The 23169-nt window shown below is 46.0% G+C and overlaps 1 pseudogene; it reads right to left on the bottom strand.

The window, feature by feature from the left end:
• Window positions 1-3628: 3628 nt before the first annotated feature.
• Window positions 3629-3748, bottom strand: LOC136643233 (5S ribosomal RNA; annotated as a pseudogene).
• Between the last annotated feature and the right edge of the window lie 19421 nt (window positions 3749-23169).

Raw genomic sequence — 23169 nt, forward strand, 5'->3', positions numbered from 1 at the left:
CACATGCTGCAGGACCAGGGGGACTATTAGGATGGTATAATCTGACCTCTTGGATAGCACAAGCTATAGATTTCACCCAGTTACGACCGTGTATAATACTTGACACCTTGTATCTCAGCTAGGTAAATCATGTTTGTGAAACAGAAATCAGGGGAAAAAAATCCCAGGAAAATATTCACGGATGTTTTGTATGTTCCAGGGGTCTATTATTGTACCTGTATGGCACAATGGACACGGAACCTGAGAGACATGGGTATGACTGCAGGTTCAACCTAAATGCGATGGTTGCCGAACCATGTTTTTTAAATGTGGGTCTGCCCCATCATATGTAAAGCATAGCTTGGGAAGGGTGCTTTGCGTTCCACTATCTGGGGAGATATGATTGGCATGCACATGGGAAAGGGTCTTCTCTGTGGTGGCCCGCCAGTCTTTGAATGTTGTACTGTGAGAATTGCAGGAAGCGCCCACCATCTTTCAAGCCTGCTGAAAATCTACTTGCTTGGCCTGGCATTTAGACTGCAATTATCAGTGCAGACTGATCAAACTGCTCCTTCTTCTGCTGTATGAATGGATTTGTTCTTTGCTACTTAATTATTTGTTTTTAATTATGAGCTGCCATGGGGTCATATAGTGAAGGGTAAAAAATAAATAAATGAAGCAGCTGGTGATCTGGTCCAGTTTAAATGGGCAAGGGTTTCATCCTCATCTCTCCTGTCTATGGCTGATTTTCCTGCAATCTATCCCCTGACATCTGCTGGGCTTCAATACTAGAAACATGCTGGGAAAGGCTGTGTGGAGAAATACATGGTTGATGCAGCAGCCCCTACTTATATGCACCTTTTGTTCTTTAAGCTCCCTGCATTATACATGACTGGGGCAGACTTGCATTTAAAGACACAAGACTGCCATGGTCATGTGTTGTTTCAGCCTCACTCTGTGGCTTTAGACTGCTGTTTTTTAGCCTTCGTTTCCTACCTCTAAAACGGGAGCAATTGTGACTACCTTGCAGGGCTGTTGTGAGACCGAACACAACAGAGACAACAAGAACTAGGCAGGGCTAGTTCAAGGGAGGCGTTGCCCCTGCAAAGCCCTCAGATTGCTCTTTTAAACTCCCCCAAAGTCACATAAACTATCTAGATACTGAGCCATTTTTAGACAGGGTAGGGAGGTGATGGTATGCTGTTTGGCAGCATGCCCCTTTAAAAACCTCTGGTGGAAAACCATCAACCTGCTTTTTACCTTGGTGGGAGTCTTCCAGCTCTTCTGGTGGAGCCTGAGCTCCTGGCCTGAGGGGCCGAAGAAAGTGTCAAGGCTTCTTCCTCCTCATCCTGGCCTGCAGATTGCTCCCCTGCAGGCTCTGTCCCAGTTCTGGGAATGTGAGCTCCTGCGGCGCACTCTGTCTAGCCTATAAATATCAAAAAGATTGGCAAGAAGTTTTAAATGCTCATATTTCTCAGCTGGAGGTCAACTTTCCTCACCTGCTGCCTTAGAGGGTGAAGGGAGACAGGGTGGTCCCCTCCAGCAGCCTGGCTCCTCCCCTCCCACAACTGCCTCCATCAGCAGCCTTTCCACCTGGTTGCCTCAGGGGGTAAAGACAAGATGGGGAGGGGGCCTTCTGTGGGCCTGGCTGGCCCAATTTTCACTGGGCTTTTTCTCTCCCAGATCTGTCTCGTGCAAAGGCCATGGTATCTTGATTTTCTTTTTTTAAAAATCTCTATCTTCCCTGTCCCTTGTGCATAATGTCTATTACTATTTAAAACTGTGAACCTAAATCAGGGGTGCTCAATAGGTAGATCGCGATCTACCAGTAGATCGCGAGGCAAAATGAGTAGATCGCGGAGTGCCGACCCCCCCCTTCAGGTGCCTCTGGGAGGAAACGCCGGGAGTAAGGCCCATTGTACTCAATGGGGCTTACTCCCAGGTAAATGTGGCTAGGATTGCAGCCTCACAGCCTAATCCTAGGCATATCTACTCAGGAGTAAGTCCTGTTATACTCAGTGGGGCTCAAGGTACACCAACATACATTGTACACATAAATGTTATATGTTATGATGGCGCGAACATTGTAAACAAAACTCTGGTAGATCTCCGGGCCTTGCTGGGTTTCAAAGTAGCTCTCGAGCCAAAAAAGTGTGAGCACCCCTGACCTAAACCATCACCAGTGTGTTGATGAAAAATCAGTCTGGGAATGTATAGCATGGCTTAGTCCTCTTCCCTACTATAACTAGCTAAACACGTGTAAACGAAGCAATGGCATGTGCTTCCCTGCATACACCTGCATACACCTGCATACACCTGCCTGCATACCCCTCCCCTCACTGTCACCCTTGTGTCAATATCTAGATTTTAAGCCCCTTGAGGCAGGGACCTGTCATTTCACTCAATGCACAATGCCATGTAAATAATAATAATACTTTTTTTTGCAAAGTCAAAACTGATTTTTAAGATTACTGAGTAAAAACAAAACAAAAAACAGAGTAATAACATGGCTAATCGGGGAGCCAGGGGGAGGGGTGCGTGGATTTCATGACAGGCTCCCTTACTTGTGCTGCCTTCCTTGCACCTTCCCATCCATTCCCAAGTCCCAGAACATCCATGATGAGGATGCCTGCTACCTGGCCTTTTCTTGGCATCTTGCTGTGTCAGCTCCAATTCCTTGTAAAGTCAGAAATGGAGAAAGCCCAAGACATGCTGGTGCCTGAGGCAGAAAATCCAAATGGCAGCACCTCCATGCTGGTAAAAAATAGTAAACTGAATAATTGACAATTTGCTGCCCATGAATAGCACTCCCAAATCTGCTGCCTGAGGTGAGCTACCTAGCAGTAAGGCATCCTTGGCTGGCCATATATTCTTCCTAATATCTCCCCTTGCACTATAGCTTAAATAGCTTTTTGGGAGGCTGTGTGTAACTTTTACAGAAGCTTTCTTTGGTTTGATTTCTGACGAGCTTTATTGGCCTCTTTAATCACGCCACCTTGGGACCTTGCTTCTGAAACTTTTCACTCAGAAGATCTGCTAAGTGAAATAACCTTTTGGTTGTTATCCCGTTGACAAAAGGCAGGAGTTAAAGCCAGCCCAGGCCCCGTTCCGCACATCCTTTCAGACATTTCCTCTGTATTTATTTCCACTTTTGTTTTGTTTATAAGGACTGCTCATGGCAGGTTATAAAACATGCTATAAAACCTTTCACAGGAGTTGTAAAAATCTTGGCTGGAGGCCAGTTAGGAGGACCCTGGCTAAACACGTCCTGCCTATAGGGAAAGGTGAGCATATGAAGAAAGGGGGACGACGACAAAGAGCTCAGGTAGCAGAAACTGTGGGGCCAGTGGCACCCATGGTGCACGATGCTGCAATGATAACCACTAGCATGTTTTTTTTTTTAAGGGTTGCATAAATCCATGGAGCTCAGCTCATTCCATGGCAGCAGACTTGACAGCCAAAGGCAAATTTTTTGTTTTGAAAGACAAAATAACTCTGAATTCTAGCTGTTGGGGATTAAGAATGAGGCATAGATGCTGCCATTATACCCTGCTAGCAAATCTCCCTGGGGCTTCTCACTGACTGTTGTTGTCAGATGGAACAGTGGACCACTGGTTGGCAACCTTCAGTCTCGAAAGACTATGGTATAAGCCTACAGCACCCGGTATTCCCAGGCGGTCTCCCATTCAAGTACTAACCAGGCCTGACCTTGCTTAGCTTCCGAGATCAGACGAGATCGGGCATGTGCAGGGTAACAGTTGCTGCAGTGGACCACTGGTCTAACCCAATTTGGCCATTGTCCTGTTCTTGCATGTTGCTGCTGCTAAGTTCTGTACGTGCTGTCATTTGGGAATGCAGTGCTTACATGCTTCATAATCTAAGGTGTCCTCATCCAAGTCCAGGGGTGCCATTTTGGGGAGGACAGTTTGTTTCAAAACAGGAGTGAATCTTTTTCCTATGGTGATTATAACTTTGTCACAGTTAGCTAATATCATGAGGAATAAAAGTTGACCACACCAAGGGGTATTCATTCCTAGAAACTTTCTCCACTATCTGATGGCTCCAGCATCTCCACTATCTGATTCTGGGATTTTTGCCCATGCAGCCTCTGTGAAACACCTAGTCCCTTATCAACTGCTTAGTAGCCCCAGTCTGCTTCTCTCTTTTGCCCCCCCCCTTCTTTAGTCGTCATACACGCAGAAAACAGCCTGAAATGCTCAACTGGCATTTGGCTTCATCCACTCTTTTATCAGGATGTGATCATGATGAAGGTCACATTTGCTGCTAAGCATTGTAACAGAGGCCTGGCCAGACTGGTAATTGATCTCTTTTTACAGTTGTGCTCCATCCTACAGTGTCCATACAGGGTCTCAGACACCTGGAATTTCAGTAAGAGATATAAAAAAGCCTTTGAGACTCTCGTGTGCTATTTATGCCCCATTAGTGTTATCAATATGGGCAAAAAGTGCCGGAAGAATTTACTGTACATAAGTACACTTAAAAGAAGCTGGTGCACCTGACGTAACTGGTCAATATTGCCTTGCCCAGCATAGACATCTTTAAGAGACTCCCCTCTATTCTCACAGCATACTTTCAAATGACTTGTAAAGAAGAAGCAGCAGCTTCAGTGGATGTATCCTAGGTCAGCTTAAACCTGGTTTTTCTGACAGTGATGCATGAATCCATCCCTTGTATATGCAAGGCCTGAATGCCATTTGGGGATGGAGTCAACACAGAAAATCACAGATGCCTTTCCTTGCACCTGACCTTTCTCAAGTGTTGAGAGATACTGTTGTTGGGATGAATATTCTACCAGATTTGCCGCCTGCACTCCTTGGAATTTTACTCAGAAGGACAAAGATGAGCAGCTGCAGGGACTTTGTTACTGAAGAACTCAATTAATAAGCAATTTCTATTCACCTATCAAACCCAATGCAAGGGCAAGCGGGCGATCTGCTCACCGGTGATTATTGCTTCATTTAAAACACTCCTGTGCAGTAGGTTTATGGGCACATTAGATATAGCCCTGAGGCTCCTGCTTGTTATGGATGTGGTCATCAGTGTCACAGAATGTGAGTTCCTTGACCACACTATGGAGTGGAGCAGGGACATGTGGTGGCCTCAGAGGGTCAAAAGGCCAAGAGTGGGAGGCAGAAAATGGGTAATTATTTCTGTGATGATGGCCTGCATTTGCAATGGGCTCTAGAGTATGCTGGGCAGGTGATGTGATATTTTGTCCGCTGCCTGTTGCCTGTCTCTTGGTGCAATGCTACAGCTTCAGTTTGTATGCTGTGCAGTTGGGACTTGGTGACATTTGCAAATGTTGCTCATATGCAAGTGTAAGAACCTGCACGAGCCCCCTCAGCCCAGCTCACACAAATTGGGAAGCCCACAAGAATGATGCTTGCATGCATTCTGGCTACAAGACTCCCCAACTACCAAGTGTGTAGAATGGGAATTTTCAAAAACAAAGAACATCGGAAGCTGCCTTGTACTGGGGAAGGCCATCAGCCCAATTATCCCAATGGGATTGACTCCTTTCAGCAGCAGTTATCCATGTTTTTGCAGCCCTGCTTCCTGAGACCCTTTCAACTAGAGATGTGTCTTGCTACTGCATTGCAAACCCTGCTATACCAACTGAATGAAATCCAAGAATGTTTGGGAACATTTTATGTGCTTAAAGGGGAAGAGTTGGGGCCGGTGATGTGATTTTTTTTCTTTTCACAGATGTTGGAAGATGGAAACAGTCTTTGGAATTTGGTTTTTTTTGCATGGCTACTAATTCAGGACAGCCATTATGTGTGATTCCTTCTTCCTGGCATGGTCAATATCTAGCCTGATCCCAGCTGCCTTAATGTTACAGCAGTGGTGTGGAGCAGCCATTGTGTAGTGGCTATTCCCAGATTCCCCTGTGTGACAAAAGAAACTTGTAGACCCCTCTCTGCTCCAGTCATGGAATGCAGGCAATCAGCACAGCTGCTAAGAAGGAAGTGGAAGATGAGCTTGGCTGAGGGCAAACCTCCCACAGGATCTACAGATGGTGTGGGAACTCTGTGCTGTGGATATGAAGAGAGGGTTGGGAAGCTATGTATATCATCCAGTGAGATCAGAAGGGGGTTGGGGTGGAGAGAGGAAGAAAGTTTGAGGGCTGACTCTAACAGATTCCCCAAAATTTGCTTGCCTGGAGTGTGTCGTACGTATCATAATGCACAGTGATTCTTTGACCCCAGTGAAAGATTGAAGTCAGGACCAGCCCAAGACTTCCTGATACCTGAGGTATCTTGCCAATTGCTGCCTCTCCTTTAGCTGATGATGTTCCACTCTCTTCCTTCCACTTTCTAGTGGAGGCAAGTAGGAGGACAGAGTCGGGCGCCTCTCACCAACCTGCTGCCTGAGGCGACTGCTTCAGTTGGCCTCATGAATGGGCCAGCCTTGGTGGAAGTATTGCTGTCATTTCAATAAAAATAGAAATGATTTCCTTGATTAGCTTTTTCACTAGGTAATCCTATATTTGTGCCTAAAGGAGAACTTAGAGCAGGGCTTTTCTACTTTATTTTTGGTAAGTACCACTTTTCAATTACCACTGTTTTTGTGGGTTCCACCACTGCTACCAGAGATGGTAGTCATGTACAGGAGTGGCTGATTTGTCCTACAGCTGGGGCTTCACCCTCTACCTTCCTTCCTCAAACCGAGGCAGGCAGCTTCACAGCCACATCTTGTCCATTGATGCATCCAGGGGCTGGCCCATTCATAAGGCTAACTTACAGCCCAATCCTGAGCTGCCTGGCGCTCAGGGTGGCAGTGGCACCAAAATGGCTGCCGCAGCATCCTGAACAAGCCGGGCAGCTGGACGCAGCTCCCGATACCTCTTTCGGGGAAGGGAACAAGGTAAGTGGCCCTGCAACTTGACTCTGTGCTGGATATTGAGTAAAGCAGTCCCATGCTGAAAGGCCTGACACAGGGCTTTGGATCTTGCAGAGCTGAGCTCTGCTGGTCCTGCCCCCTCTTGCCCTGCCTTCCCCACAGTTCCCTCTGCCCCAGAATGCCTCCCCCCCACCCCCACTCACCTCTCTGCTGCCCAGCGCTCACCTGCAGCACCAGGCAGCGGTTGCCCATCTTCCGCCCGGTGCTGGCTCAGCATGGACTGAGCCCAATCCTGAGTTGAGCCAGCACCTGTGCTGGCTAGGTGGTGTCACAGCCATGCCTTATGACATGTTTGTGACACTGCATGCCAACAATGAGCTGGCATGCAATATTCAGAATAGAGTCCTAAGACAATCACATTAGGCAGCCTCTGGTCTACCCACTTGCCTTTGTGGTCCTCTTTCCACTTGCTAGATTGGAAAAGGAAGAGGGGGATAGAGTGCAAGTGTGGAGAAGAGGAGGGTAGTGGACTTAGAGTGGATGTTCTAACCCACCGCTCTCCTCTCATCAGTCCTTCTGCTTTGCCCCCCTTCCTTTTTCAATCCAGCAGCTGGGAGGCACATATCCAGGTAAGAGTGGGCAGCATCTGGCATGTCAGCTCAGGCATGGGTAGGTCTTTGGCTGACCCTAGGTGCACTATTGTGCCACCCATTTCCATTTCCAGCAAGGTGGGTCCAGGCAGAGCAGCTTCATGTGATCATCACGATCACGGCAGTGGCGCCATGTATCAACTGTCATTAACTGAAAAGCACTGACTTAGGGCAAGTCCAACTACAAGGCCAGTCTCTTGTATCAAAACCCCTTTTTCTCCTGTACCTTGTGCTGTTGTTTAATTTTCCTCTCCTGCTTGTTGGAATAGGACCTAAAGAACTCTTTTCAGATGCTCTGGGACCCTCTTAAAGAGTTTTCTCCAGTCAGCAGTAAAGGAAAAGCAAAAAGGTGGCATAGGAGGAAGAGGTTTGGAGGGGGTAAACAATTACCAGAAAGGGAGTTTGCTTCTCTCTTCAGGTTAAAATGAGGCCCTCTGAGAACCTAAATGAAGACTTTGGAGGAGGTATCTACCTTTTGCAGCCACGTTGCAGTAGGAAATGGTTCTGTGATCACCTTTTGATCAGCAGGAACAAACTAGAAGCAGGGAGAATCAGAGAGCCAGATCTTAAAGTGAGGGAAGTGAATATAGATTAGGGATCCTTGGATCAGTGGAGGAAGAGAGGCCAGGAATATTTTTTGCCATGAGAAAGAGAAGGATTGATTGGTCCAAGTTCAAGTCTCCGTTTTAATGAAGTTGCTAATTAGCTTAACATTCTCTGGGATTTTGCTCTTTCTCTGTTTTTTCTCTTTGTCTTGATGAATTGTTCCTCATTTTGTTCCAAAGCTTTAAAAAAAAAAAGTAGAAAAGCCAGAAATGCAAGAGAAGGAATTTCTCTTGCATTCTCAGTGTGACTTCCTACTGCATCACTGCATGGAAGGGTTTTGGAAACGGTTCAAGGTATGTATCATCTGTAAAGCTGCTGCCAAGACCCGCTCCAGGGTTTGTATCCCATTTCTGTTCTAGGAGGCTATTCTTTAAAGCTATCACTAGCTTCCAAGGTGCTCTCAGACATATAACAGGAGCCGTCAGTTTAGGACTCTTACCGCAACCACTAAAATTAAAACACCCCCTCCCCCTGTAACCCCAATACCTAGTGGATGAAACAATAAGCTTTGAAGGGGGAGTGCCTTTTGCAGGAGATAGTGCTGGAGATGCAGCACTATCAGGCAGATTGAGGAGTCATTGAAGGAACACAGCAGCAAGCAGAAGGCAGCACTGTTCAGAGCTGGAACCAGTGCAGGTTGCAGAGTCCAACTAGCTCAGGATTCTTTCTGCTGCTTTTGCCAGGCTTTCGCTTTCAGCATGGGGCTGCCTACCCCCTTCCCACACAGACAGTGGAAGATTTTTTTTGACATGGGGAAATCTTCACCTGTTGAATTTCTGTTTTCCACACAGCTGTTTAAACAGCACAGGAGTCCTGCCAGAAAAAAAGTTGACAGTGCTGTGCCAAGACCCAGCATGAAATAATTCATCTTTTCCCTTGCACGGTGCCTGCAGCCCTTGTGCTTGATTTCTCGTAGCAAGCTCCTACTATACCCATCATAATTTACATGCTCAGAGCTTCCACACGAAGCTTGGTAAATGAACTGATCTCGCTGCTATAGTCCAGTGTGCCTGAAGATCCTTTGCTTGGTTTGTTTCACCAGTGTCCACAATCCCATTTTATCTACTGGCACAGATTTTCTATGGATCCAGCCACTAGGGGGCATTATAGCTCACTCCTACCTCCAGAAAGCTCTGTTTACTAAACCTATTTTGCAAACTGGCTTCTTTGATAAAAAATTCCCACAGGCAGCAATGCTCATCTGATCAGAGCAGACTCCTTTGCGGTCCTATCCTAAGCAATGGGTCATTCTGCAGTAAGTGTGCTTAGGACTGCAGCCTTAAGTATCTTGCATGCACATCCAACCACAGAGCCTGTCTGAAAAGAATGAGGAAATGCTCGTACCTCCTTGGTTAGGATTTTTGTTTTCCTTCAGTGATCATGGGTGTTCTTCCTTGCAGAACCTCCGGCTCCTCTCCCGCTGCTTCCTACTGTCTTTGCTGGTTTAGGAAATGATGCTTGTGTTGTGGGTGTAATGTGGATGGGGGAGGAAATGAGCTGCACAGACGCAAAAGGTCACTTGGCTAGGCCTGTGTTCCAGCAGTTTGAAACAACCGCCTTCATTATGAAAACTAGCACAACTTCAGCCAAGCAATCCCTCCCTCCCTCCCTCTAGCTGAGCTAATAAAAAAAAACCCATCTGCCCTTCAATGCAAGGGGCTCTGTGTCCTTTGCAAAACTCACTGCAATAAGTCCTCCCCAATGCCTCTCCAGACTCCTCCACAATGGTGCATAATTATCAGAGATTTTTCCCCCCTAGCTGAACAGAGCACTAGAAGGGTCCATCAAGTACTTGGAAAATATCCCGCCAGTGATATAACCTTGAACAACAATGTGCATGGTATTTAAGAAAGGACCGGCAAATGTGAATTTCTTGCACTAAAACAGATTGTTGTGGAAGGCGTGAAGGCCCTTCATTCTATCTCGGCAATCCAAATGCACAGGGGACTTCACTACCTGCTGAGCAGTTCCTTTCCTCAGCCAGTGGCAGGAGCAACTTTGGGAATGGTGAGGTCTGTACAGTCTTTCCAAGAGGCATTTGTGTCCCAGGTTAATTTACTCAACTTAAAATATTTCACCCTGTGCTTTATAATATATATTTTTCACATTTTTATACTGCCCTTCCTCCAAGGAGCTCAAGATGGTGTACATAATTCCTCCCCCCATTTTGACCTCACAGCAACTGTGAGGTAGATGAGGCTGAGAGCTAGTGAGCTAGCCCAAGATCACCCAAGCGGATTCATGGCTGAGTGGGGACTTGAACCTGGATCTTCCAGGTCTAACTCCCTAACCATCCTGGCTCCCATTGGACCCACCCACACCCACAAATCTCTGTGCCAGGGAGGCTGCCTTTGGCTTTGTTTAAAATTTAGATCTTATTCCAGATTTGCTGATAAGTTCCTGCCTATGAAAATATGGATTGACCCATGATCAAAAACTTTTCTAAGAGCAATAATTAGCAGTAATGAGTCTAAGCAAACTTTGTAACCAGCTAGTTGATTTGCAGCTTCTGAGCTATCTGTTGTGGCTAATCATTGATGGAAATGGTGTGAACGAAGACTCAGGTGGTAGCTGGGGGTAAGGATCAGCTTTGGATGGTGTGCCAGTTGTGGCTGTACCTGTCTTTCAGACCTGGCTACAATTTGTTTGTTTAAAACAATTGTGCCTCAACTTTCCTAAAGCTTAAGGCAGCTTACAATACTGGATAAGTAGATAAAATACAAAATGGAACTCAAAGAATCAAACATTTTAAAATCTAAAATTGAAAAAGCCAGTGCAGCAAATGGTAATAACAATTCTAAAAACCCATAAGTGGTGGTGGGTAAAAAGACAATACACAACAAGCTAAAAATACGAAGACAGCATCCAAGCCTTGATATCATGCCTTGATAGCGTCAAGACTAGAGTACTGCAACTTGTACTGTGTGGCACTGCCATTGAATACTGTCAAGAAACTGCAACTGGTGCAGCACACAATGGCCCAGATGGTCATTGATGCTCTGCAGTTCAGCTCTATTTTGCTGCTACGGCAGCAGCTACACTGGCTGCCAGTTCCTTTCTGAGCACAATTCAAGATGCTGATCTGTAGCCTTTTATTGCTTGGGACCAGGGTACCTGAGTGACTGCCTTCCTCCTTCCAACTCACCCTCTGAGACTTTCTCTGAGGAGGGCTTTTTCTATGGTGGCACCCAATTATCAAATGCCCTCCCCTTTGATTTGAGAATAGTAACCTCCCTGAAGGTCTTCTGGCAGGGCAGGAAGACCTTTCTTCAGGAGGCCTTTCAATTTTGCTGCTATTCTGCTAGTTTTGATCATTAATTGATACATTTTAGTTTTTGTGCTACTGATGTTGGTTTTACTGCCCTATGTTATTTTATAAGGTTGCTCTGATGGTGGCTTTATTTGTTGTTACTGCTGTTTTATGCTACGTTTCATGCTGTTTTAGGTTATGTTTTTATGCCGCAATCGCTTTTATGGCATTGTTGATTTTGTATGATTTTCTATGAGTGATCTTTTTATTGTATCTGTATATTGTATTTATTGTTTTGTAAGCCACCTTGAGTGCCCCTTTCTTAGAGTGGTGGGGAAGGTGAGGTAGAAACAATAAATAAATAAGGCTACCGATTAGTAATTGGTGCTGTGTTTTAAAATTTCTTAACACAGTGGGAGAAGAAGCAGCTGGAACTTCTCCACCTGTTCTCTCCCCCCCCCCGTCCTATCATCCATGGCCAAGGAGAGGGGGGGTAAAGGGGGTAATTTGTACCCGGGCCCAGGGTCAGAAAGGGGGCGCAGGAGCCAAAGGAGGGGGCCCAGAAAGTTCCTGGGACCTGACGTTTTCCTATCTTACCTGGATTAACTGCTAGCGCATAATGCTGGGGCACAACCATGTGCATGCAGAGTTAACTGCTGCTGCAAGCCATACACACCAGGCCCAGGAAAGCTTCCATGACCCTCCTTAACACAATGTCAAATCTGGGAGGAAACTGGTCTGCTACAGCAGCTCTTTGGCATTTCAAAAATTTGAGAGAGACCTAGGAGTGTGTTTGGTTTTCCATATTACTTTATCTCGCTGCTAATGCTGCATGGTCAGGTAGACCTGGACTCTGAATCAAGAAGCCTAGTAGACCTGAGCTCCAAAGTCTATTGTGGCTGTCAGCACCCTCCCCTGTCCTATTCCCCCCCCTTCTGCCTGTCCCCATTGCCCCCTTTCTTCTTTGGGAAGGGGCCCAAAGAACTTTATACCCCCTGCTAAAATTCCTCTCATAGGCCCTACTATCATCACCCCTGCAGCATGCCTGGATTCCTGCTTAGTACAGCCAGCAGGGGAAGCAGCAGATTATGTGATCAGTAGAGGAACAGGTGGGAAAAGTCTTGGCTGCCAGGTCTCCTGTTGCATAGGGGAAATTCAAAAATGTAGCACAGATTTCCAGGTTAATACCTGACAGTCCTAGTGAGGAGTTCTGACTCCCATCTTCCCCCCCCCCCCCAAACTTTAGACTGTATCTCCCTCCAAGCTCGGCATTCTTTGCTCCTCATTCTCATTTATCTTCAGCTGGTCAAACGTCCCCACAGGTGGAAATAGAACCATATGGTCTGCGTAGCTTTCACTGCAGCAGTCTGGAGGTTGCAAAGGAAATCTTGGGAGTCTTTGGTGCCAGCCTAGGCACTAACTGGCCAGTTGCACTCTTCAGAGTGGAAGCTCCCTTCCTTCCCAATTATCTAACACTGAACAAAAAAAATCTCCTTCCCAGAAATAAGCAGCAAGTGGCTCCCTCCTGAATGCATTATTTACAAACTGTGTTTTTGGGTGCTGTTAAAGGAAATGTTTGCATGTGCATTTACCAACCAATCACAGTGACTCCTCATTCATCAGGTTGATGCTGATGGGCTGATGTTTGGGGAGCTGGAGGCAGACTTATCAGACATGGCTGAGAAGGAGCTTTGAAATTGGCTGCAGTGGTAAAAGCAATGAAGACACTGCCAAGCCAGCTCAATACTTTCTCCAGGATGTGCTCTCCCCCTCCTCCCCCGTTTAGAGGCACCATGACTGATAAAAGAGAAGCTTGATATCTGCCAGCCACTATCGGAAGATGATTCCATGCATATAGCAGTGCTTTGCCTTGTGGCAGCCTGGATTAAGCTCTTTATCCATCTTGTTCCACACTGTGCCACAGGCTGCCGGTTGTAAGGTAGCTGGCTCCACCTGCTTGGCTTTTCCCAAGCAGCCACCCAAGGTCAACCCTTAGGCAGAAAGAGGCGGCTGCTTCAGGAAGCAGATTTTAAAGAGTAGCAAATTGTCAGCAATGTAACTGATTATCCTATTTTTGCAACTCAGGGAGGAAGAGGTGATGGTGACACCATTTGGATTTTTCCATCTCAGCCTTCCACAGATCATGGAATGACCCTTTGGCCACCAAGCTGTAATGGTTATAAAGCAGCGCATGTAAAAACAAAGCCCTGCTGGATAAGAATGGGAGTCCACCCAACCCAGTCTCCTGCTTCCAATAGTGACCAACCAGCTGCTTTCAGGATGCGTTGGATATCAGCATATTGCCTTTCAATACGACGGTTCCATTTAACTATTCTAGCTAAAAGCTACTGATAGATCTGTCATCCAGCTCTTTTCAAAGACGTCTGCTGTAAGTTAGCAGCCACTGAAACGTCCTGTGGCAGTGAATTCCATAAGCTGACTGTGTGTTCTCTGACATTGTACTTCTTTCTTTCTATTCTGTGCTTATTGCTAATCAGTGAAGGAGGAGCTGGCCTCTTGTTTCTTTGAATAAGAGGTTAATGCATGTTAGAGCTTCCTGTAAGTGTCTGGGGATTTTCTGGCAAAAGGAACTTGGCCCTTTTCTCCTCCTGAACTTGATCCCAGAGCACTTAGGTCTAGAGTCTGCTGCTCATCCATCTTGCCCGACTCTGTTGCTTGTCAGATCCTATGAGGCTCTCATTTCCCCTAAAACCATACCATCTAATTACCCTATGCTGGGGTTCTTTATTTGTTTGGTCTTTCATATCTCTTGCCTCTCGCTTTTGGCAGGCTTTATCCACCTAGCCTCCCAAAATTTTAACAATGTGGACACCTTGCCCACTTCTTCCTACCAGTTGCCAAATTCTTCCTTGTCTCTCTGTAACATCAGAATTCCATCCTTCCTTACATTCAAGCTGTTATGGACACTCTGAAACATATGCTCCAAACAGGTGCTGAGAAGAGAAAGTACCTCTCATCTGCTGCCAACACTCCACTGCATGAAAGATGCTGCCCTAGTCAGTCACCTAGTCTAGTCGTAAGTACATGTTTCTTTATATATACACCAATCTTAGGGCACAATCCAAAAAAGGAGATGGGCTGGTGCAAGTCCCTTGTGCTGACCCAGAGGTGTCACAAATGTGCCATAAGTCACCGAGCGAGGAGGGAGGCTGTCCCAAACCCCGTGGGGCCAGCGCAAAAGGTAAGCCCTCGCTGGCTGAGTCAGGCTGGCATGAGGGTTGGGGAGTGGAGAAGGTGTTCTGGGACGGGGCAGGGCAGGCGCGCCCGTGGGCAGGTCGAAGTTGAGCGGGGGGGGGACCAGTGCTGGATCCTACCCCCAGTCCCAGGCAGCCCGAAGCAGCTTGGTGGTGCAGATTCAAGTAGCCCCATTGGAGCTGCTGTGGCATTACCCAGGGTAAGGGAAATGAATTCCCCTTGTCCTGGGCTGAGCTGCAACCAGCCCCAACCCAAAGTTGGATACCGGGCAGGCCAGATGACCTCTCCACTGCAGTGTGGGTAAGAATTGGGCTGCCCATCACTGAACCAATAATGAACATGGGGAATGAAGAATGAACATGGAACTATGCAGACCCCAAGACAATGAGGCCAGGCCTAGCCCAGCTATGAGGCAAGATGAGGCAGGCTGCTTCAGGCAGCAGAAAAACATAGTAGTACTCTGCGCCCATCTTTGCAGTTTGCCTTATTTAGCTTCCATTACCTTTCCCCTTTCTCTGCTACTCTATGGTTTGAAATAGAGCAGCACACTGAGGTAGGATGCTGGGAGAAGTATCACCCTACTCCTGTTACCTCTGGCTTTTTTGTCCCACCTCATTCTGCCACACTGTTTCACAACAGTGGCACAGCAATGAGGAGGAAGTGCGTAAGTTGGGAATGCTGAGTGGCAGTGATGGCAACTCTGATCAGGAAGAGGATCATCAGCATTGCCTTCATTTTCTTCTGCCTCTTCCTCTTCTGTCTTCCTACTTGCTCACAGAGGAGGATGAGGAGGAAGATGGGGCGGATTAGAACATACAAGAAAGCTCTGCTGGATCAGGTCCAAGGTCCATCTTGTCCAGTTTCCTGTTTCCCACAGTGGCCCACTAGCTCCCTCTGGGAAACCCACAAACAGGAGAGAAAGGCAGATTTCTCTCCACTGTTGCTCCCTGTAACTGGTAGTCACAGGCATACTGTCACTGGATCTGGAGGCGGCACAGAGCCATAATGACTAGTAGCCTCTGAAAAGCCTGTACACTCCAAATTTGACCACTCCTTCTTTAATTAGTGGCCATCACACATCTTGTAGCCACATAAGAACACAAGTGAGGTGCCTCTGTCCCAGATGCGTACCTTCTCATAGAATGTGAACTCAGAACCACTAGTACTTGAAGCAAGAACCATGCTTCTAGACCAGCTGGGTTGGTTACTGCCTCTCTTCTGCTTCTATGTGCACATGCATGTGTCCGTCCTTCCTGCCTGGAGTGCTGCAGCAACAATGGGGGGGGGGGGAACAGGATGGACAGCAGAGGGGCTCAGGCTCCAGGCTTTGTTTCCCTTTGGGCTGGGCTAGGCCTGATTGAGGCATGCTGATTTAACCCATTCAGAATATCCATAAAGGCTGGAAGCTTTAAAAAGCATTAAAAGCAATGCACAGAGATTATGGGGAGAAAGGAAAGGGAGCCTTAATGGCATTCACAAGCCCCAATTCTGACCCCCTCAATTTCAGCCAAATCGTGGCTGACTAAAATAGATAAGGGACCTGTCACAAAAGTTGAGTAAAGCTCTCTTTTTGTCAAAGAACCCTATCTTAACCTCCAGCTGCAAGTCAGTCAGTTTGGTTCCACTAGACTTTCTGATGAAGATTGGGCTGTTATCTGTGAGTTGTAGAGAGAGTAAGAGCCACTTGGGGGAGCTTTTTGAGGGGGGACTCAATAAGCAGGGAACAAAATATGTTTTCATTTGTCTTCCAAATGACATCTTTGCCTTTGCTCAATTTCCTACATTACACAGAATGGTTTGTTTGCTTCGGACCTGGAGCAGTCTGCACATGTTCTGCCCCTTCAATACTTTATTCAGCTTCATGGCTTAAACGGAGAATAATATAAAATGTCAAAATTCATGCAGAGCCAAAAAATTAACAGATGAATCTTTTTCCCATCCTCCCCTTCAAAAAGGGAGAATTAAGTTCCTGACATCATTCAGAAAGTTTCAGTCATCTGTATCCCAGCCTTCCTACAATTTACGTGGATAGCATCTTCAGGTTCTTCAGAGCTGGAGTCATATGTTACTCTTCTTTGGGGTTACCAGAGACTCCTTCTTTAAAGGAACATTTCTCATTTTCAGGAGTCATCCTTTACAGCAAAGCATCCTGGTTTCACAGCATGTAATGGATGTCCCTTATTTCCACACTTTCCACCTCTCTCAGAGTAAAATGGATGTCCCTCATTTCAAACACCTCGGCTCCAAAGTGCCCTTTATTTTAGAAGTGTTGATTTGTGCTCTCCCAACTCATCTTCTTCCACAGGTAAGGGTTGTGAGGAAGAGCAAAGAAGCCACTAGAAAGAGCTTTTCAGGAAGCTTTTATATGAGATTGTTACAAATCAGCAATTACAAGTAAATACTTCTTCAGGGTTTGGGGGGACCTCTGGCAACTTTTGATATTCGGAGGGCCAAAGTAGTTGTTAAATGGGGGTTATATGATTGAACTGCATTTTTTTTCTCTTTCAAAAAGAAGCCATAAAAGATGGGAATTGGGACCAAAGCATGAGACGGGAGGGGATTTAACCCTGTCCTCTCACATCATAGTCCCAATCCCAATTGTTTAGCTGCAGGAGGGAAAAGCTATAGACACTAACTGTGCCTGTATGTTTTTCCCCTCTGCAGCTAATGGCAGTTTCTGGAAGGATTTAAGTTGAGGCATGACTGCATGGACAAAGGTTTAACCCCCCCCCCCTTTTTGTTCTGCAGCCCTGATCCAAATTGTCCCCTGCCATGGCTGTTTTTTGAAAAAAGAAACATATGAGGAGTACCAACCCTGGACTTCCCATGTCATGTCTAGTTGTGGGTTCCTTGGGAGAGGCAGGGTATGCAAAGAGAATTTCTCACAGAACCTTTGACCTCTTTGAGCGCTCTGTACAAAAGAACAGCCCCACTGGATCAGGCCATAGGCCCATCTAGTCCAGCTTCCTGTATCTCACAGCAGCCCACCAAATGCCCCAGGGAGCACACCAGATAAAAATACACTGTACAAAGTGAAAATAACAGTGCTGATGGGGCAGTGGGTCCTTTGTCCATCTCGGGCCTCTCACAAACACCTGACCTCACCTGGTTCTAAGAACATAAGAAAAACCCTGCTGGATTGGGCTGAAAGCTCTACTAGTCCAGCATCCTTTTTTTTTTTTCTCATGGTGGCCCACCAGCAGGTGAGAAAGCATCCTCCTCTCCCATTGTTGCTCCTCGGCAACTGGTAGTCAGTCATACTGTATCACAATTGGGGCTATTAGCCATTGATAGACCTGTCATCCATGAACTTGTCCAGTTTCCTTTAAAAGCAGGGACATGCAGTGTGGGGTGTCAGATGAAGCAGAACTGCCCCATCACAGTCCATGGAAAAGCACTGCAGCTGTCCCATCTGCTTGCGCCTGAGGAACTTTCCTTACACCTGAGAAAGCAGGTGTAAGGAGAGCCTCCTCAGGTGTAAGCAGGCAGGGCAGCTGTGGTGCTTTTCCACTGATTACAATGGGGCAGTTCTGCCTCACCCTGGCATCGTAAGTCCCTGTTTTAAAGCCATCCAAAGTTGTAGTTATCATCACTTCTTGTGGTGAGGAATTCCACAGACTAATTATGTGTTGGGTGATGAAGGATCTCATTTTGTCCATCCTAAATTTCCTGCCAATTAGTTTCAGGGTGCCAGCATTGATTTTTTGCCTCCCCTAACCTCTGCTTCATGAGTGACGTGAACAGCTTTGCTTCTAATAGGTCATGAAGAGAGAAATGGCAGGATGTGGTTACATAGAGATTTTGCTGCTTCCATTGGGGTAAAGAGGAACTGGTGAGAACATGCTGCATCCTTTGGATCTGATGACAAGTATGGCCCTTTCTAAGATTTGGTGAGCTTAATTTTTAAAAAGTAAATTTCTCTGTTAGAATATGTTTAATGAGTTTTTATAAGGCACTTTACATCTATAAAATGCAAATAATATATATTTATATAAAATATGTATCTCAGTAATTGTTACAGCAGCCCTGTAGGGTAGGTCGGTACCATTATCCGCATATTGCAGTAGGGAGAGAGAGAAATTTACTTAAGGCTACTAGGCTCATGACTAAAGTGAGATTTAAACTAAGGAGTTCTTGGTTCACAGCTCCAGCTTTTAACCATTACACTACATAAGAGGTTGTCCAAAAACCATGTTGTCTCAACATATGAGTAGGGGAATGGGTTTGTGTCTGCTTTTTGAGAAGACTCTCTCCATCAATTGGATCAGAGCTGTGTGTATCCAAGCTGTATGTGCATAGGCTGACTTTTGGTGGGCATAATCCTACTCTTCTCTCCACATGTTGATCCTGTGTGGTTCATGAAGGGGTAGAAAGCACTTAGGGCAGTGATTTTCAACCTTTTTTATCTTGCGGCATGCTGGCAAGGCACTAAAATGGTCAAGGCACACCATCAGCTTTTTGACAACTGACAAGGCATAGTGGGGGCTCACATCCCCTAATGGTCCTATTGATAAATGACCCTCTCCCAAATTCCCGTGGCACACCTGGGGACCATTCGCGGCACACCAGTGTGCCACGGCACGGTGGTTGAAAATGGCTGACTTAGGGTATCTGTATCTTTTGTCAGTGTATAATTCAAGTGAAGCTTTCAAATAGTATTACTTCCAGCATTCATTCATGCATTGTAATAATGATGTAAGAGGCATAAAAAAGCAAGGAAGCTGATATTTCTGACTGCTGAATACAGTATCTAGTATTAAATACACAGCATGAATATTTGAGACACATATTCTAACAATACTCAAGCCAGCCCTGAATTCAGTTCCTTTTAAAAGGTATCTCATATATGATGTATACTGCATATACACAGCCTCCCTTCCTAGGGTGTACCTGAGCCTGGGTGTACCTGAGCGGTCTTTGCACTATCCTGGGTGAACTGGATTACCAGTATGTAGTACTCACCTCCCTCCTCTAGTGCCCTCTGCTGCAACAGAGTTTTATCTGCTCCTTGATCTCTTGAAAGAAGGGAAGCCCTTACAATGCCTGCTGTTGCAGAATAAATGATGGCTGTGCTATTCCTGTCTGCCAGCCGCTAAGCCTGACCAGAATCCCAAGCATGTCAGCTGAGCAAGGCCATGTCCTTTTTCTCCTCCTTCACAGATCTCCTGTTCAGACTCAAGCTTGCGTACAGGTGCCAATGACAGCTTTTCAGGGGATCGGAAACATTATTGCACAGCCAGTGTTTCCTGTGATACATTTAGGCTGCAATCCTAACCACACTTTCCTGAGAGTAAGTCCCATTGAACAAAATAGGACTTCAGGAAACCAAAACAAACTCCCCTAACTGTGATCAGCAAGACAACTATGCTTTGGCTCGAGTGCTCCTCCAATAGCTGGAGCAGATTTGTAGTATCTAAATGTATAACATACTAAGGGAGTACTGTTTTGAAATTTTGGTTTTAACATTTTGTTTTTGAAAGTTTGTAGTTTTAGGGGGTTGGGCTTTAGTTCAGTGACAGAGCACGTGTTTTGCATGCAGAAGATCTCACTTTCAGTCTCCCAATCTGGATCCCTAGAGAACTGCTGAGTCACTGTAGTCTTTGCTGAGCTAGCAATGGTCTGACTAAGGATAAGGCAACCATATGTTTCATAGAAGTAGGAATGATTAGCCACATATCCACATGAGTGCTCATGTAGCCTTCTTTAACAAAAAGAATGGAGAACTCAGTTGCCTTTCCCACAGAAATTAGGGCTGATGGTCCTCAACATTTTAAAATACTCTTAGAAGTGAAATTGTGTGAAGTAAAAGCAGTTTGTGATCTGGTCATTGCTGTTATTTGGTCCAATCAATTTCATAATCCCAGTGACCTGTATAGTATAGTACAGGGAGAAACTGTTGCAGTCAGAAAAAGCTGATCAAATCGGGATTGTGCATCTTGCAGTGAATTTTTGAAGGAAAAACACATTACAAATGTGACAAATACATAGTGAACCCTAGGGTTGCCACCTTTTCCTGGCCAGGCTCCTGTACCTTTCATAGATGCATGATAGACATAAATTCCACAAGTGAAGCTTCCTGCTATGAAAATATAATGGTGAAAAAGCTTGACCACTTGAACTTTTGCCCATCTTAGTGCTATGAACTATCAAGCTAGTATGTAGCAAGGCATATTCATATTATTTAACAGGGGAACACAAATTCTGTACTCAAAATAAATAATGAAAGCTAACGTAACTAAAGATCATGTGTCTATTATGAAATTTTCATTTCCTATTGTATTATGAATCTGACATTTTGGTGTGTGTGAGGGGGAATGTCCTTGACTTTTGAATTGCACTTCAGGGGTAAGACAACATATATGGCTAAGAAAGGTGAATTGTATAGAAAGTTTATTAATTATGGTGGTGAGCCATTGGAACTATAGCCACTGCAGGACACAAAACCCATTTGCTTGGAGCCTTTTGGAGCTTTGACGTTTTTAGAAACATCTCCATGGCCATGAGGACTGGAAACTTGATTTGAAATTCAAATCTGCATCAGATACAAGATTCTGCACACAACATGCCATAGTCACAGAATCACGGGAAGGGAATTCACAAATAGTGCAGATCTTACTTGCAATGCTAAACAAAGCAGTTGATCAATTCTAGTAACAATCCCACAATAATTCATGAATGTGCATGAATAAAGGATTAAAAAAAGACTCATCAGTAAAAAGGAACATTTTTGCTTTTCTTCCATGTTTTTGAGTGTCAAAAGAGGATTGGGGGAAGGACCAATCTGAGGCCTGATAGATGAAAATAATAATATCTCTGTGTCCTCTAAAGGTATAATGTTGGTTCAAAGGGACTTAATGTTATGTAACTCTGACAGCAAAGAGGGGAAACAGATCTTGGTTGGACGGCAGTCGCTGTCTCAGGTTCATTTGCAGTGGGTTTAAAATCCAGGGTTTGTGGTTGTAGCTGAGTTAGGAGGAACAAAGAAAGATAAATCCATTGTTCATCGCCAAGGCATGGTTTTTTTTCCCATCAGGGTAGTTGAAAGGTCAAATATTTGTTTGTTTCTTCAGCCGCCGGGAAGGTTCATGAACTCACACCTATTCAGCAAGGCCTGCTGGGAAAGCGCTGGTACAAAAGCCTCCGCTCTGGCTGCCTGACAATGGAGAAGCGCGTCCTTGAAAACCGCTGTTTGTCCGGCGTTGCAAGCTAGTCCAGGTTGCTATGACAACCACCAACTCTGGAGACACCCATCTTTTCTCCTCCCCATCCTACCGTCATGGAAATGTCAGGGTGAGGTGGAAGCTGCTGCGGCTGCTGAAAGCTGCTCTGTATTGGGCCCAGCCCTTCTTTGCCTCCTGTCACAAAAGCATGGGGGTGTTTCTTGTCAAGCAGGGCTATCTTTAGGCACTTGGAGGACCCAGTCAGGCTGGTGTGTGGCTCACCGCTTCTTCTAGGACAGCGATTTTCATCCTCTTTCATCTCACGGCACACTGACAAGGCGCTAAAATTGTCAAGGCACACCATCAGTTTTTTGACCATTGGCAAGGCACACTATGCTGCTGGTAGGGGGCTCAAATTCCCCAATTGCCCTACTAATAAATGAACCTCCCCAATGTCCCATGGCACACCTGCAGACCATCCACAGCACACCAGTCTGCCATGGCACAATGGTTGAAAACTGCTGTTTCTAGGATCTGCAGTTTTATTTATTCCTGTTCTTTAGAATGGACCGTTCTTCCTCCTGCCTTTCCCCTGGACTCGATGTTCCAAACCAGGGACACCTGTTTTTTCCTTTGATCCATCCTTGCATTCCTCTCCTAGAATGAGGAACATGTTGTCTTCCTGCCACTCTCCCAGCAGATAATTTTGGCCTTGATTCCTCCCTAAAGTCATTTGCCCAATAGGTGGCTTATCTCCTTTGGTTAAACAGCAAGACCAAGAAAGCTCAGTTATGTGGAGTCTGGCATGGGAGTTGGGTGTTTGTAGCATTGTACTGATAAGAAGACTGCTCTGTGGCACTGAGGACTCATCCCACAGGGTCTTAGGTGCAATGGGATAGTGCTTGTTATAGGAACTCATTCATTTTTTTTTCATTTTGCTTGACTAAGAGTTTGAAGAGACACTTGGCCAACAGTCTGAGGCAAAGAAGGAAGGCTCATAGCCAGGGAGACAGACCGCACTTGCTCCCGGTGTGGAAGAGATTGTCACTCCTGAATTAGCCTTTTCAGCCACACTAGACGCTGTTCCAGAACCACCATTCAGTGCGTGATACCATAGTCTTTCGAGACTGAAGGTTGCCAACAACAGCAAAGGGTGTAATCCAGAGGCACCCTAGTGCGGCCCAGTGTCATCATGAAAGTGCCATAAAGCACTTTCGTGCCACCATGAGGGGAGATAGGCCGTCACACATTTGTGTGCTGGCCTCCCCGCACCGCCACAGGCCCCGGGTATGGTGAGTTTATGTTGGCCAAGCTTGGCTGGTGCAGGATTCCGGAGGGGTGGGGAGAAGGTGGAATGGAAGTGTTTCAGGGTGGGGGAGGGCAGGCGGCACGTATTCCTGGGTGCGGGCAGGCAGGGAGCAGGAGGTGGCCCGGGGCAGTTCTG

The sequence above is a fragment of the Tiliqua scincoides genome, chromosome 2, assembly GCF_035046505.1.
Source record: "Tiliqua scincoides isolate rTilSci1 chromosome 2, rTilSci1.hap2, whole genome shotgun sequence".
Classification (NCBI taxonomy): domain Eukaryota; kingdom Metazoa; phylum Chordata; class Lepidosauria; order Squamata; family Scincidae; genus Tiliqua; species Tiliqua scincoides.